The 13,784-nt window shown below is 44.0% G+C and overlaps 1 long non-coding RNA gene across 1 annotated transcript; it reads left to right on the top strand.

The window, feature by feature from the left end:
• The first annotated feature begins 647 nt into the window (after positions 1-647).
• Positions 648-1,126, top strand: LOC148132878 (uncharacterized). Its single transcript, XR_015746959.1, has 2 exons — positions 648-768; positions 948-1,126. It is a non-coding gene; the product is annotated as an uncharacterized LOC148132878 (long non-coding RNA).
• Positions 1,127-13,784: the final 12,658 nt, after the last annotated feature.

The following is a 13,784-nucleotide window of genomic DNA, read 5'->3' on the forward strand; positions in this document are numbered from 1 at the left end:
TTCCTCTCAACTGCCTCAAAACCTACCAGCCAGTTCTATTCTGGTCAGGGTTGAGATTTGGCTTGACTGGTGATTTATTTAGGCTATTGCAGGGGTAACAGTGAAAACTGATTCATCTGGTCCAGTGGCGGGATTCAAAAAAAATTACTACCAGTTCTGTGGGCATGGCGTGGCTTGGTGATCGTGGCTTGGTGGGCATGGCAGGGGAAGGATACTTCAAAATCTCCATTCCCACCTCACTCCAGGGGAAGGATACTGTAAAATCCCCATTCCCTCCCCACTCTTGGGGGAAGGTTACTGCAAAATCCCATTCCCTCCCCACCCCACTAACCTGATTTCCAGCTCTGTTCTCCTGTGCAGGGCAACAAAAGAAGACCCAGCTGATCAGCTGGGACTCAGGAGGCCGAGAATAGATTGGGGTGGGGCCAGTCAGAGGTGGTATTTGCCAGTTCTCTGAACTACACAAAATTTCCACTACCGGTTCTCCAGAACTGGTGAGAACCTGCTGAATATCACCTCTGATCTAGTCAAATGAAACTGCTTGAAAACACAGGAATTCTTAGCAGTGGTGATATAGTAGAAAGAGAAATGCATGTAAATAATAAAGTATCTTTATTCATCATTAATGTCTCATCTTTTCCTTTTCACAGTGAGTGCCGGTGAAGCTTGTTTTCAATGAGGAGGAGCATGCTTTAATCCTCCCTGTCCTAATGTCCTCTACTTTATTGGACACTAGGATCATTACGGCATGAAAATTTGCTGTAAACTGTAAGAAAATTCTTTCCTAATAGAGATATCACAAATGTAGATTGGGATAATGTGCCTGATATTGTTTGCATTCACAAAGCATTGCAAGGCATTTACAGGAAGTGTGTTTTGGAGTTCAGGAGGCAGAAGAAATGTTAAATCCACTTATATTAACCTATTATTTTATATCATTTCAATAGAGCATAAAGAAAATAATGCCATCTCCATCTACTGCCCTGGATATCTTCAACAACTCGCCAATGACCTGACTTCACCGTGTGCTATCACTTTATCTTTCTTTATATAATCCATCAGACTCTAAAAATGCATTAAAGTAAAACTTGGAAATTTTTCCTTGAAATACAGTTAACTGAGCAAATTTAGTTGTGTGATATTTTTTTTAACGTGGGCTCGGGGCATTATATTCATGTGACTGCATGGCTCTTTCTGTGTGCGTTTGTATGTGTATGTGTACCTGCATGCACATAAAGCTTTATTTACATTTCAGTGTGGAAGACATTCTCCCTTCTATACCATAAATTCACATAGTCTCATTATTTCCCCATATTTATTTATTCAATACCTCAAGTATTAATCACAGATCACTGAAAAAACATTTAAAATACCAATAATTAGTAACTATCAATATTATTGATATTATTCAATAGTATTGATAGTTACTAATTATTGGTATTTTAAATGTTTTTGTTTGGTTTTTTTGTTTAGCTCATCCACCACTGTTATACACTGGCCAATTATGGAAGAAAATCTTCCTTATCTAATGGAACAAGGTCAGCCTAAAGTTTGTCAGGCTGTCCTGAAGCATCTAGCATTATTAATAGGAGCAGAGACAAAATATGACCCTTCTGCACACAATGTTGTAAAAAGGACAATATAACTGCATATGAAATCAACCTGGACAGTCAACACCAGGGCAGATTTGACTGGCCATAGGATCATTATTAGGATAATTTGAGCATTTGTCCTGCAAATGAGAACTCTGAGTAATTGTTCAATAATCTAGTTTTGTTTTCTTGGCTGTCCACAATGTGCTTCAGATATCCAATATCAACTTTAAAGTTGTCAATAATCTTCAATATTGCATTTACTCACTGTAGAGACATGAGTGATAACATCCCCTCTTTGCATTTCTGATTCTACAAGTTAATATGCCTCTGTGCATATTAACTCATACAGTCATATCACAAGTTATTAATAAATCCAAATTGATTAATGCTTTGCTGAATTAGGAGATTGAAACACATAAACACAACTGAAAGCTGGCAGCAACAGTCATATTTCAGTTCAGACTGAAGTGGAAGAGTGCTCTATTCTAGCCTTTTTCAGAAAATATATATGTCAAAACAAGGATTTCATGTTCAGAAATAACGGTGAGATACCTATGGTCCCAGGAAACCTTATGTCCTCTGATGCAACATGCTGTGAAAACATGGAAATATGGATAAACAGAAGACCTCAGCTGACTTGGAATTTAGCAATCACAATTCCTAAGTTTAAAAGCAAACATTAGAACAGGCAGGTGGTTTTCAAACAAAATTCAAGCTCAAGGTGAATTCAAGGACTAGAGAATTTGAAAATGAGTGCTGTATTATTAGACTTGATAATATTCATAGTTTCCATCATGATATTTCATCTTGCTGTTGAAATGTGATATCAGTGGAATTTTTGGTCAGGAATCCCTGGAAGTCAACAATCAAGAATTAATGTGTAACTAACAAGGATTTCACCATAAATGGACAAATTCTCCTAAGTTCAGTATTTACCTTTTCACTTTCCTTTTACTGGTAATAATAATTGAAATGATAAATCCAGTCCTTACTCCTTTACTATTGAAATCATCCTTCCCAAACAGCTGTGTTCAAGATATGAAGAGTCTTTTCAGTGTATTGTTTTAAAAGGATTAGGTTTGTAATTAATTGGTTATGTTTAAGGAAGAAATGTCATTTCAGTACTTTGTGAAAGCCAGTAGCCTGATTCCATGTGTCCAGTCTGGTGATCAGAAAGAGCTGGGATTACTACTACAATTTTGCAACTATTTTTAAGAGTCACATTACTTTAGATAAGGTATTGTTGTATTTTCCTTTTTTTTGAAATACTCCTGTGGTTTGGCTTTTGCAAATGTCTTTGGAAAAGCAAGAGATTTATGTGAATGGTAATTATTTGTGGTTTCCAAAGATCTCAGCTCTTGCCATGTCCATGAGAGGAAGACAAAAATTCTTTCTCAATTGCTGCTGAATTGAAATGTGTACACTGCCCCTTTACTGTTCTTAGGAATGCATGGATTTCTTGGTTTTGATCATCTAGTTCTGCTTAATTCTCTGTGACATTAAATATTAGCTTTATACAGCCTGTAGTAGTGGCTGTATGGATTTGGAGCATATCTCAGCAGTTTTTGATAATCTTGACTGTCAAGAGTGATTCTCCCTTTCACCTACATTTTCTCCCTTGCTCATAGCTTGACAAAAAACGGGGGAAGAGATTGTGGAATTGAATGCTAAGGTGGGAGTTTTGGTATCTAGGTAAATGAGGCATCTTTGGAAGTTTGCAGGGACAATGAGTTTGGCTAACTGTTTTCTCATTTAAAAAAATGAACAGAAGTGATTGGTGAACGTTTTGGGCTATAGGTGGATCAGAGGAAAATGGTAAATAAACCATGCCAGTGTTTGTGCAGGAAATCAGAGCTGGTTTTGCTTCTTCTGTGTCATTGTAGATTTTCATTAAAGTATTATACTCCTAGTAAATCATGTCCCAGGCATATCTTTTTCTGGAAATGCCAACTGGACAGTTGACATTGATAATGATATTCTTTTGCTGTAGTGACTGGAAATAGTGGGCACCATTTTATAATGATTCTCTTAATTTTTCAAAAGCTGATTGTAGTGTCCATTGTGTATGTAAAGCATGAGTGACTATGAAAAAAGTCATCTGATCTAGGAAAGGATACGATGGACATGGTAGCTATCACCTGCCATTTAAGCAGGAGCTTTGAGTGCAAAAGCATTGCCTAGCCATAAGATAAAGTCTCTACTCCCAACTCATGAAGAAAGTAAAATGTCATGATTAACAGTATCAAAAAAACAGAGAGAAGTCCAGAAAGATGGAAAAGAGTGTTACAGTATACTTCTGCTCAGTCTCACTACAGGTTATCCTCAAAAAAATCATATCATTCCATCTACATTTTGGATAGGTAGATAAGTGGTTGCCTCATTTTGGAACAACAATGTTATCTCAACATAGAGCAATTCTGTAAACCTCTATAGCAGGGGTGCCAAACTCAAGGCCTGCAGGCTGAATCCGGCCCACGATGAGGTCAGATACGGCCCATGTGGCCATCCTGGAAACTGTAAGGGGCCAGCCCGTGTCATTTCAGCCTGGCCCACACTATCCCAGGGTGCTTCTCACTCAGCTACTTTCCTTCTTTGTTCTTCCTGCTCCACTTCCTCCTTCAGACAAAAACTGTGCTTTTCATCTGTCCATTGCAGCTCAGCACCTGGGATTTTTGGACAGTGGTAGAAGGATGATCAATTCCCATTCATGACACAGCGGAGAAGACGGAAGGCAATCCCCCCCAACCAGAGCAAACCAGCCTGGCGGGTGTGGGGTGGGAAACCGAGCAGCACCAAAAGCAGCTGAAGGCACATTGGCTGTAGTTGCCCCACTCCCTGCCTCACCTCACCTCATCCCACAGGATAAGCCTCCTGCCCCACCCACCAGAGACCCCTGGATTCCCTCCCCAACCCTGCCCAGTCACTACAGGCACCACACTTGTAAGCTCTATTAAGATGGCCACACCCCAGGCCATGTCCAGTTGGCTGCGACCACCCCAGCCATGCCCCGTCACACACAGCCCCTTGAGGACAACCACAATGCTTAATGAAATTGAGTTTGACACTCCTGCTCTATAGCGTCGAAAGTTGCAATCTCCCAAGGACACAGAATGCAATTGCAATGTCCATACTTCAACCTGCACTAGGACTAAACAGTAACTCTTTGTGGAAAAAACAGAGTTGGAATAAAAATTTGAAAACTGATACGTACAGCACATTCCTTTCTCCAGAGTGAAGGGGCTACCACTTCATCTCTTTTGGTATATTTGCATCACATTTTTTACTACAAAGCAGTGCCATCCGACCATACTTATTTCTTGACACTGATCATCCTGATTGATTTACTGACTATGTGCCACCAAGTCAGTTTTTATTCCTAGAATCCATACAAATATATTTTCCTTCACATGATAGTGGTTAACCTGGTCTTTTAGCTGTTTTAACTGTGCAACATGACCATCTAAGTGAATCCATCTAATCTTCAGCTGGTTGTCTTCTTCTCCTCTTTCCTTCTAACTTCCCCAGAATTAGAGCCTACTCCAAAGAGCTGTTTTCATATTAATCAGTTCTGAGATAATGGCCAGGGAATAACAAGGTGAGACAAGCAGTTGCCAATGGTTTATTAATGCTAACAGTGAACAGCTCAACCAACCGTATGGCAACAACAAGCAGGGAGGTTGACAGCTCTTATATACTAGCTGCTTCGACCAGGATAGAGGATAGAGTCCTCTGTCTGCTCCAGACTGGAGTGAAGACTTTGGACACGACACCCCTTTCCACCCTGATTGTGCAAGCGTAGTCTTGTAAGTGTGCAGGCCTGCGCCAGATTCACCCCGACCTTTGCAGCACAGTCTCCAGAGGAGATCATCTCTCTGCTGGATCTCTCTGGGAACTGTCAGCTGGGCTTCCTCCTCGACTAGACTCTGCAATGCTGGAGTCATGCTCAGGACGACAGGTATGGTTGGTTCCGTCAATGGCTGGAGCAGTATTGGTTCAGTCAGTTCCTGTGCGTCTGGCATGCTTATGGCCGACCAGGCTTGTGGTTTGGCGATCATGGGTGTGTCATCTAGCTGGTGTGGTCTGGAAAACCCCCTCCTTTGTAATTGATCTATATGCCGCCTCCATATTCGGACATCCTCTAATTCGGCCTTATAAGAGCACAGCCCAGTTACCTCTACAATGGTGGCAGGTAGCCACAAAGGATTTCCTGTGAAATTCCTTGCATATACCCAGTCCCCCTCCTGAAACTTTCTTGTGGTTCTTGCAGAGTCTAGGGGCTTTTCTGGGGAGTACTCAGGATGCAGATGATACTACCCTATTGGATCTCATTACAGGTGGAGACGAAACAGCATATGGGGGGGGGAGGTTCAAAAATTATCCTCATGGTGCTTAGAAAACAACCTGCACCTAAACATCAGCAAGACAAAGGAGATGGTGTTAGACTTCCGGAAGAAGAGAGAGGAACTCACCCCACTTTACATCGAGGGGGGCTGTGTGGAGAGAGTTTCCTCCTTTAAGATCCTGGGAGTCTACCTCATCAAAGATCTCATCTGGAAAATCAACACAACCCAGGTGGCCAGGAAGGCCCAACAGAGACTCCATTTCCTTAGGATCTTGTGAAAGAATAAAGTGGAACAACGACTGATGACCTCCTTTTACCAGTCCACAATAGAAAGTGACCTCACATATTGCATTACGGTGTGGTATGCTGGCTTGACAGCCGCGGATAGAAAGACATTACAGAGGGTAGTGAGCACAGCACAAAACATCATGGGCTGATACCACTAGATGACATTGCTAGGGCTCACGGCCTTAGAAGAGTGAGGAAAATTATCAGGGATGACTCACATCACTCAGCACTTCTTCACTCTCCTACCATCAGATAGGAGATATAGAAGCATAGCCAGCCGCATCAACAGGCTGAAGAACAATTTCTACCTGTGAGCTGTCAGACTTCTAAATGGAAAATAACTTGATGTCAACATAGTATGACAGATTGGCGGGGCATTGTGCAACAAGATCACGTAGGGTAATAAGATTGGGTCTGGGTTAGTGACTTCTGTCCTCACTGTGAGTTGTGTGTGTATGGGGTGCACGAAGGGAGGCTCAGCTAATCTCATTGTACACATGTCGTACTCTGACAATAAAGGTAATAATAACCATGAGTTCAAGTCCTAACTTAGCCATGAAAGCAGGCTGGATGACCTTGGGCTCATCACAGGGTTGTTGTTGTGGGGAAAATAGGAGGAAGTTGTGTTGGATATGTTTGCTGCCTTGAGTTATTTGTAAAAAATAAAATAAAGGTGAGCTATAAATAAACAAAACATTTTCTTTGGAGTCTAGAATATTTATCCACTCTTTCCTCCATGAATATTGCCTCCCTTCCTAATTTATCTACAATAAGCTTGTGAGGCTGAAAGATAGCAAGTGGACCAAGATTCTTCAGTAGTGTTCATGGTTGTGTTAGTTTATTTATTTAGTGTATGACAAATACATGGATTTACAGTGGTTCAAATGTTAAAAAACAGACATTGGGTTGGGCATTTGATGGGCATTTGAACACAATGTGATGGATATTTTGTCGAGAAACACCACAGTCACACAGAGGGGTACAGACAAGACCCCACTTCCTGGCAGACACCATGTTGGGTATGGATCCTGGTCAGAGTTATACTGGAAAGCAGATCCTTCTTCTGCATGGTATCGTATGCTGCAATAAGGTAGAAGGACACAGTTGTGGTTTTTAAGCCTCGTTGGAAACTGGACTCACAATGTCCTGTTAAGCTCAGCACCTGATATCCATTGCCACGTGTTAGTATTTATACTTCATACTGTAATTATCATACAACCCTGACTTTTAAGGAGCAGATGGGACCTTGTGAATATAAATGGAACTTATTCCTAGATAAATGCCTGCTTAACTATATTATTGAACTATACTCCAATGAAGGTAAGAACTTTATATTAGTTTTGATATATTATGTATTCACAACTACTAAGAATAAAAATGGAAATATTATACCAGTGGGGGCGGGGGGAGAGTGTAATCTATTACAGGGTGAAAATTATAGGACTTATTGCTTCAAAACAGCCGACTATTTTTATTGGAGAGCTCAAGTCCCTGAAAAACTGACTTTATTTTATTATTTTAATTTTGTGAAACAGCAAAACAAACAAGTTTAGGGAATGTTTTAGGCTTCACTTGGCACTTCAGACAAGCCAAGAAGTCAAGAATGTCTTCCACACAGAGATAATCAGTCCTATTGATGCCATTACTAGAGAATAATCTATATCATTCACTTTTAGCTCCCAGAGATTTTTCCATCTAAGTATTTATGGCAACTTCTATAGTTAAAAAAATGTTTGAATTGCTCAATCTATAAACCTGCTAATGCACAACATGTATTACATCTCGGTTTATGAATTTCCTCTGGTGAAATCATTCACACTACATCACATGCAATATCTAGAGATGACACAAGATGCAGAAAATGGGGAAAGAAAGATAACGACTGAGATTGATTGTACAACTTTTGTTTTGTTCTCAGAAACAAACACACTACAAAATGAGACGAGGCGGCTGGCTTGGTTGCTCAGGCTTTATTTAAGCTTCATGCGCTAACAACGCAGTTTAAGCTCAGCCATGAGGCAACAGCTGTTGCCCTGTTTGACAGCTCCTTTTATACTAAGCTGTCAAACCGGTAACCAATTAGGTTGTGGCTGGGCACCCCCTGCTGGATCGAACCAGAGGGAGAACTTGAAGACACAGCAACTTTGTTTCTTTATCTGCAGCAAGAGAGACCTACAATTCAGAGGTGATATTCAGCAGGTTCTGACCAGTTTTGGAGAACCGGTAGTGGAAATTTTGAGTAGTTTGGAGAACCAGCAAATGCCACTTCTGACTGGAGATTTTACAGTATCCTTCCCCTGCCACGCCCACCAAGCCACACCCACAGAACCGGTAGTAAAAAAAATTGAATCCCACCACTGTTACAGTTGTGTTGTTATTCTCTTCTGCGGCTGTGTGGACACAACACAGACCATTCCTCGACTTGCAGACAGCTGATAATGTACTTTTACTGAAATGATGACATTCTTCAGTACTGCCTTTAGAGCAACGGTCACCAACCGGTGGGCTGCGAGAAAATTTTGGTGGTCTGCAGAGAAATGCCACCCCAAAGCAACCCCCCCAAGGAATTAATCCAGGTTGCAGGGGAACACAAGGCTGTGCTGCCCACATGGCCCAGGATCACAAGGCTTGCATCGCTTGCATTAGGAACAACACCACTGCACCATATCTTTCAAAAATCCTAGAGCACCGGGGAACTACCAGAGGACTGGAAAAGAGCTGATGTGATTCTCATCTTCAAAAAAGGGAAAAACACAGACCCGGGAAACTATATAGACCAATCAGCCTAACATCAATACCCGGGAAGATACTGGAAAAGATAATAAAAAAACAGATCTGCCAGCATCTAGAAACAAGTAAAGTAATAACTAGCAGTCAGCATGGGTTTGTTAAGAACAGACATGCCAAACCAATCTTATTTCATTCTTCAACACGGTGACTAAATTATTAGACCAGCAGAGTACTGTGGACATAATATATTTAGATTTCAGCAAGGCATTCGACAAAGTAGACCACAACCTACTTCTTAGTAAGCTAGAAAAAGGTGGAATAGATAGCACCACCACTAGATGGACTCGCAACTGGCTGGCAAACCATACTCAATGAGTAGTCCTTAATGGGTCTAAGTCTACATGGGGTGCCACAAGGTTCCGTCTTAGGCCCAGTACTCTCCAATATCTTCATTAATGACTTAGATGAGGGAATAGAAGGGGAACTTATCAAATTTGCAGGTGATACTAAGTTGGCAGGAATAGCTAACACCCAAGAAGGTAGGCTCAAGATCCAGATGAATCTTGATAGACTAGAACACTGGGCTGTATCTAACAAAATGAAATTCAATATAGAGAAAAGTAAAGTCCTACACCTAGGCAAGAAAAACCAAAAGTACACATATAGACTGGGTGAAACCAGGCTAAATAGCAGTAACTGTGAGAGGGATCTTGGAGTCTTAGTGGACAACCAGCTAAATATGAGCCAGCAGTGTGCAGCAGCAGCCAAAAAAGCTAATGCAATCCTAAATTGTATTAACAGAGGGATACAATCAAGATCAAAGGAAGTACTAATACCACTCTAGAAAGCCTTAGTAAGACCACACCTAGAGTATTGTATCCAGTTTTGTTCACCACATTATAAAAAAGATGTTGAGACTCTAGCAAAAGTACTGTCAGCCTCAAGATATCTTCCATAATATATATATTCTGTATCCTAACTATTGCATCTTCTCTGCTGCTATGCCAATCTGTTTCTTTCGGCTGTCATTAGCAATGGAGGGAGAGGGGAACTTGGAGGGGAAGAAAGCTGGAGGTGTTTTGCATTCCTTTGCTGTGGGTAGTAAGGGGAGGGGGATTCCTGTTTTTAACCTTCCATTTCTTTGCTAGCTTCTATCCCCTTTTGCACAACTGCGAACTTTTATCAAAATATGTCAAGGTCAACGGACAGAAGCCTCATCACCACCTGGAGATGGCCACATGATCGTATTCAGAATTTTTAATTGGAAGAGTCATTTGGACTTTGGGGGGTGGGAGCATTTCCATTCCTTTGTATATGTGATCTGCACGCCAATTTCTCAGATTCAGAATTAAATCTGTAGCTTTCACTTTATTCTCCAGTAAAAGGATAACTTTGCTCTAACCCATGGAGTCTGAGTATTTCTTTCTTGGATTGTGAAGGGAGCACAGACTGACATTATTCCAAATCTCAGAACATCAACCCACCCGGAGAAAATATCAACTTTTCTTCCGAGGGGGTTTCATCTCATGCCGTCTCCAGCCAGCGATGAAGATGACCAGGGAGCTGCGGGGGGGCAGTCGATGCTGCTACCAGAGATGCCGGCTGCTGACCTGCTGGCCAACCTGACTCTGGAAGAAACCCCAGCTGAGATGCCCAGAAGGTCGTTGGGGGTTGGTTGGAGAGACCCTGAAGACCCCCTCCCCCTGGGATCACTGTAAGTCGAAGAGGTGCGAGGGAACGGCTGTGGCAAGAGAGGGAGGAGATGGAATGCAGGCTGGATCAAGCCGGGAAATTCCTTATGGACGTTTCTGAGAAGCCCGGCACGGCTCCAAGGTATGAGGGGGAAGGGGGAGCGAGTTCAGCCTGGGGAAGTCGAGCTGCCCCCACCCCCCTAACCCAGCCTACGCCAGCACAGCTGCCCGCCGCCGCCCGGGGAGCCCCAGCAATAGGTGTGATTCCTGGAAGACGCCACCTGCCCCTGTTAGATGTGAAGTTTGGAGGAAATCCCAGGGATTTGGGGTTTTTCCTGGTACAAGTCGGGAGCTATATGGCAGAATTTGAAAGGGAGTTCACCTCTGAAGCAGCCAAAGTGAGATGTGTTACCAGAACCCTGGAAGGGATGGCAGCAGACTGGGTGGTGACTTTGTACAATGATAACTCCCCCCAACTGCGGAGCCTCGCTGTTTTCATGACTGCATTGAGGAGGAGGTTGAAGACCCTCTGGCGGAGAGAAGGGCCAGGATCAGAATGAAGACCCTAATCCAAGGGGGGAGATCGGTTGCTGACTACACCCAAGAATTCAGGCAGCTGGCATACCATATCCGAGGCTGGTCCCAGGGGGCCCTGGTAGAAGCCTACAAAGATGGCTTAAATGAAGATATATACCACACATGCATCTCCAGAAGGGATCCACATGATTTGCAGTCGTGGTACTTGCTGGCGGAAGAAGTGGACATAGATCTGACCCGAAGCAGATGCAGAGGGGGCCCCGTTTGGAGCAAACCTCTCCCCCCACATTTCCAAGAGACCTCCAACCCCCAAAAGGGAGGGGTGATGGCAAGAGCCAAATCCACGGCCTGTTTTCATTGTGGGAAGGAGGGCCACCGGATGGCGGATTGCCGGGCCAAGCCGGATCCAAAGGGAGTGCGGGGCCCAGGGAGGAAGCCCGAAAACCCCCCAACCAAGCCTCGTGAAATTGGACTGAAGATAAGGGAGGTTGTAGAGGTCACCCCTCCGGCGGGAGAGGAGCTGGGACCTCCGACCCCCCTCGACGAGAGCGAGACCGACTCGGAAGATGATGTCCCGGTAAGTCCTAACCAAGGGCCCATGACCATTCCAATAAAGTTAAGGGTGCCCACCTCAGGGGCCGAGGGAGACATGTTGGCCTTATTGGACTCGGGGTGCACGAGGTGCATAATTAACATGAAGGTAGTCAAGGGTATAGGCATCGGACTGAGAACTTTAAGAACGCCCATATCCTTCTGCCAACTGGATGGATCTGAGGCAGGAGGTTGCCCCACACGTTTTATAACGGAGCCCCTAGAGATGACTATGGGATCCCACCGCGAGACCCTGTGTTTTATTGTGGCCCCTGGGATGGAACAGCCTCTAATATTGGGATTGCCCTGGCTTCGGAAGTGGAATCCCCATGTGAACTGGAGAGAGGGGTGGATACGTATCCACACCAATCGGCCACTGGAAGGGGAGGAGCAACCCTACCCGGAAGGGGAGGAGAAATCCCATCCGAAGCTCCAGGGTCCGCCCGAGACAGCTTCCGCAGGTGCCGAACGCGTGGAGGGGGAGGAGAAAATCCCGAAGGAGTACTGGGACCTAAGAGAGGTGTTTAGCGAAGAGGCCTCCGATGAGCTCCCCCCTCATCGGTCAACCGATTGTAGTATTGAATTTCTACCGGGGGTGACGCTCCCGAAACCGAAGTTGTATTCGATGACACCACGGGAGCTGGAGGAACTGAGAGCGTTTATTGACAAGAACTTGAAACGTGGTTTCATCCAACCCGCCAGACCTCGAGTGGCGGCCCCTGTGATGTTCTGCGAGAAGAAAGATGGCTCCAAACACTTGGTGGTGGACTATAGAAACCTAAACGCAGTGTCCATGGAGAACGTGTACCCCCTCCCTCTGATGAAGGACATGTTAGCCCACCTGGCCAAAGGGAAGATTTTCACAAAGTTGGACTTGAGGGAGGCGTACTACCGAATCCAAATTAAAGAGGGAGACGAGTGGAAGACTACGTTCAACTGCCCGATGGGTTGTTTCCAGTTCAATGTTCTCCCTTTCGGCCTTCAGGGGGCACCTGCCGTTTTAATTGGAAGAGTCATTTGGACTTTGGGGGGTGGGAGCATTTCCATTCCTTTGTATATGTGATCTGCACGCCAATTTCTCAGATTCAGAATTAAATCTGTAGCTTTCACTTTATTCTCCAGTAAAAGGATAACTTTGCTCTAACCCATGGAGTCTGAGTATTTCTTTCTTGGATTGTGAAGGGAGCACAGACTGACAAGTACAGAGAAGAGCAACCAGGATGATTAGGGGACTGGAGGCTAAAACATACAATGAATGGTTGCAGGAACTGGGCTTGGCTAGTCTAGTAAAGAGAAGGACCAGGGAGACATGACAGTGGTCCTGCAATATTTGAGGGGCTGCCACAGGGAGGAAGGGGTCAAGCTATTTTCTCAAGTGCCTGTAGGCCAGACAAGGAATAATGGATGGAAACTGAACAAGGAGAGATTTAACCTGGAAATAAGGAGAAACTTTCTGACAGTGAGAACAATCAACCAATGGAACAGCTTGCCCTCGGAAGTTGTGGGAGCATTATCAATTGAGACTTTCAAGAAGAGATTGTCAGAAATGGTGTAGGGTCTCCCACTTGGGTGGGGTGTTGGACTAAATCATTGGTTGCCAACCAGTGGGCCGTGAGAAAATTTTGGTGGGCCGCAGAGAAATCTCACCCCCAGAGCACCCCCCCCCCCAAAGCAATTAATCCAGGATGCACAAAAACACAGGGCTGCTCAGCCCACCCTCCCTACCCACTCACTCCTTACCCGGCAAACTTGTCTGCTAAATTGCTATTTTTCCTTTTTCCGACCAACATCTGTTCTACTGTGCTGGGAGATTTAGATTAGCTAGGAAGCAGGAAATGGTTGGATTCTTGCTTTCTAGCTAAGCACAGCCGAACCTCCCTTAGGACAGAAGGTTTGCTTGCAAGCAAGTTCAGTGCAGACTCGCGGCAAACAAATTTGAGACTGAGCTAGCCGATGGCAGATAGATAGATCACTCAATGATTCTGTGAGCAACTCAATCTGCCTGCTTTG

This window comes from Notechis scutatus, chromosome 1, assembly GCF_049901735.1.
Source record: "Notechis scutatus isolate UNSWTSFEM ecotype Mainland chromosome 1, rNotScu1.2, whole genome shotgun sequence".
Taxonomy (NCBI): domain Eukaryota; kingdom Metazoa; phylum Chordata; class Lepidosauria; order Squamata; family Elapidae; genus Notechis; species Notechis scutatus.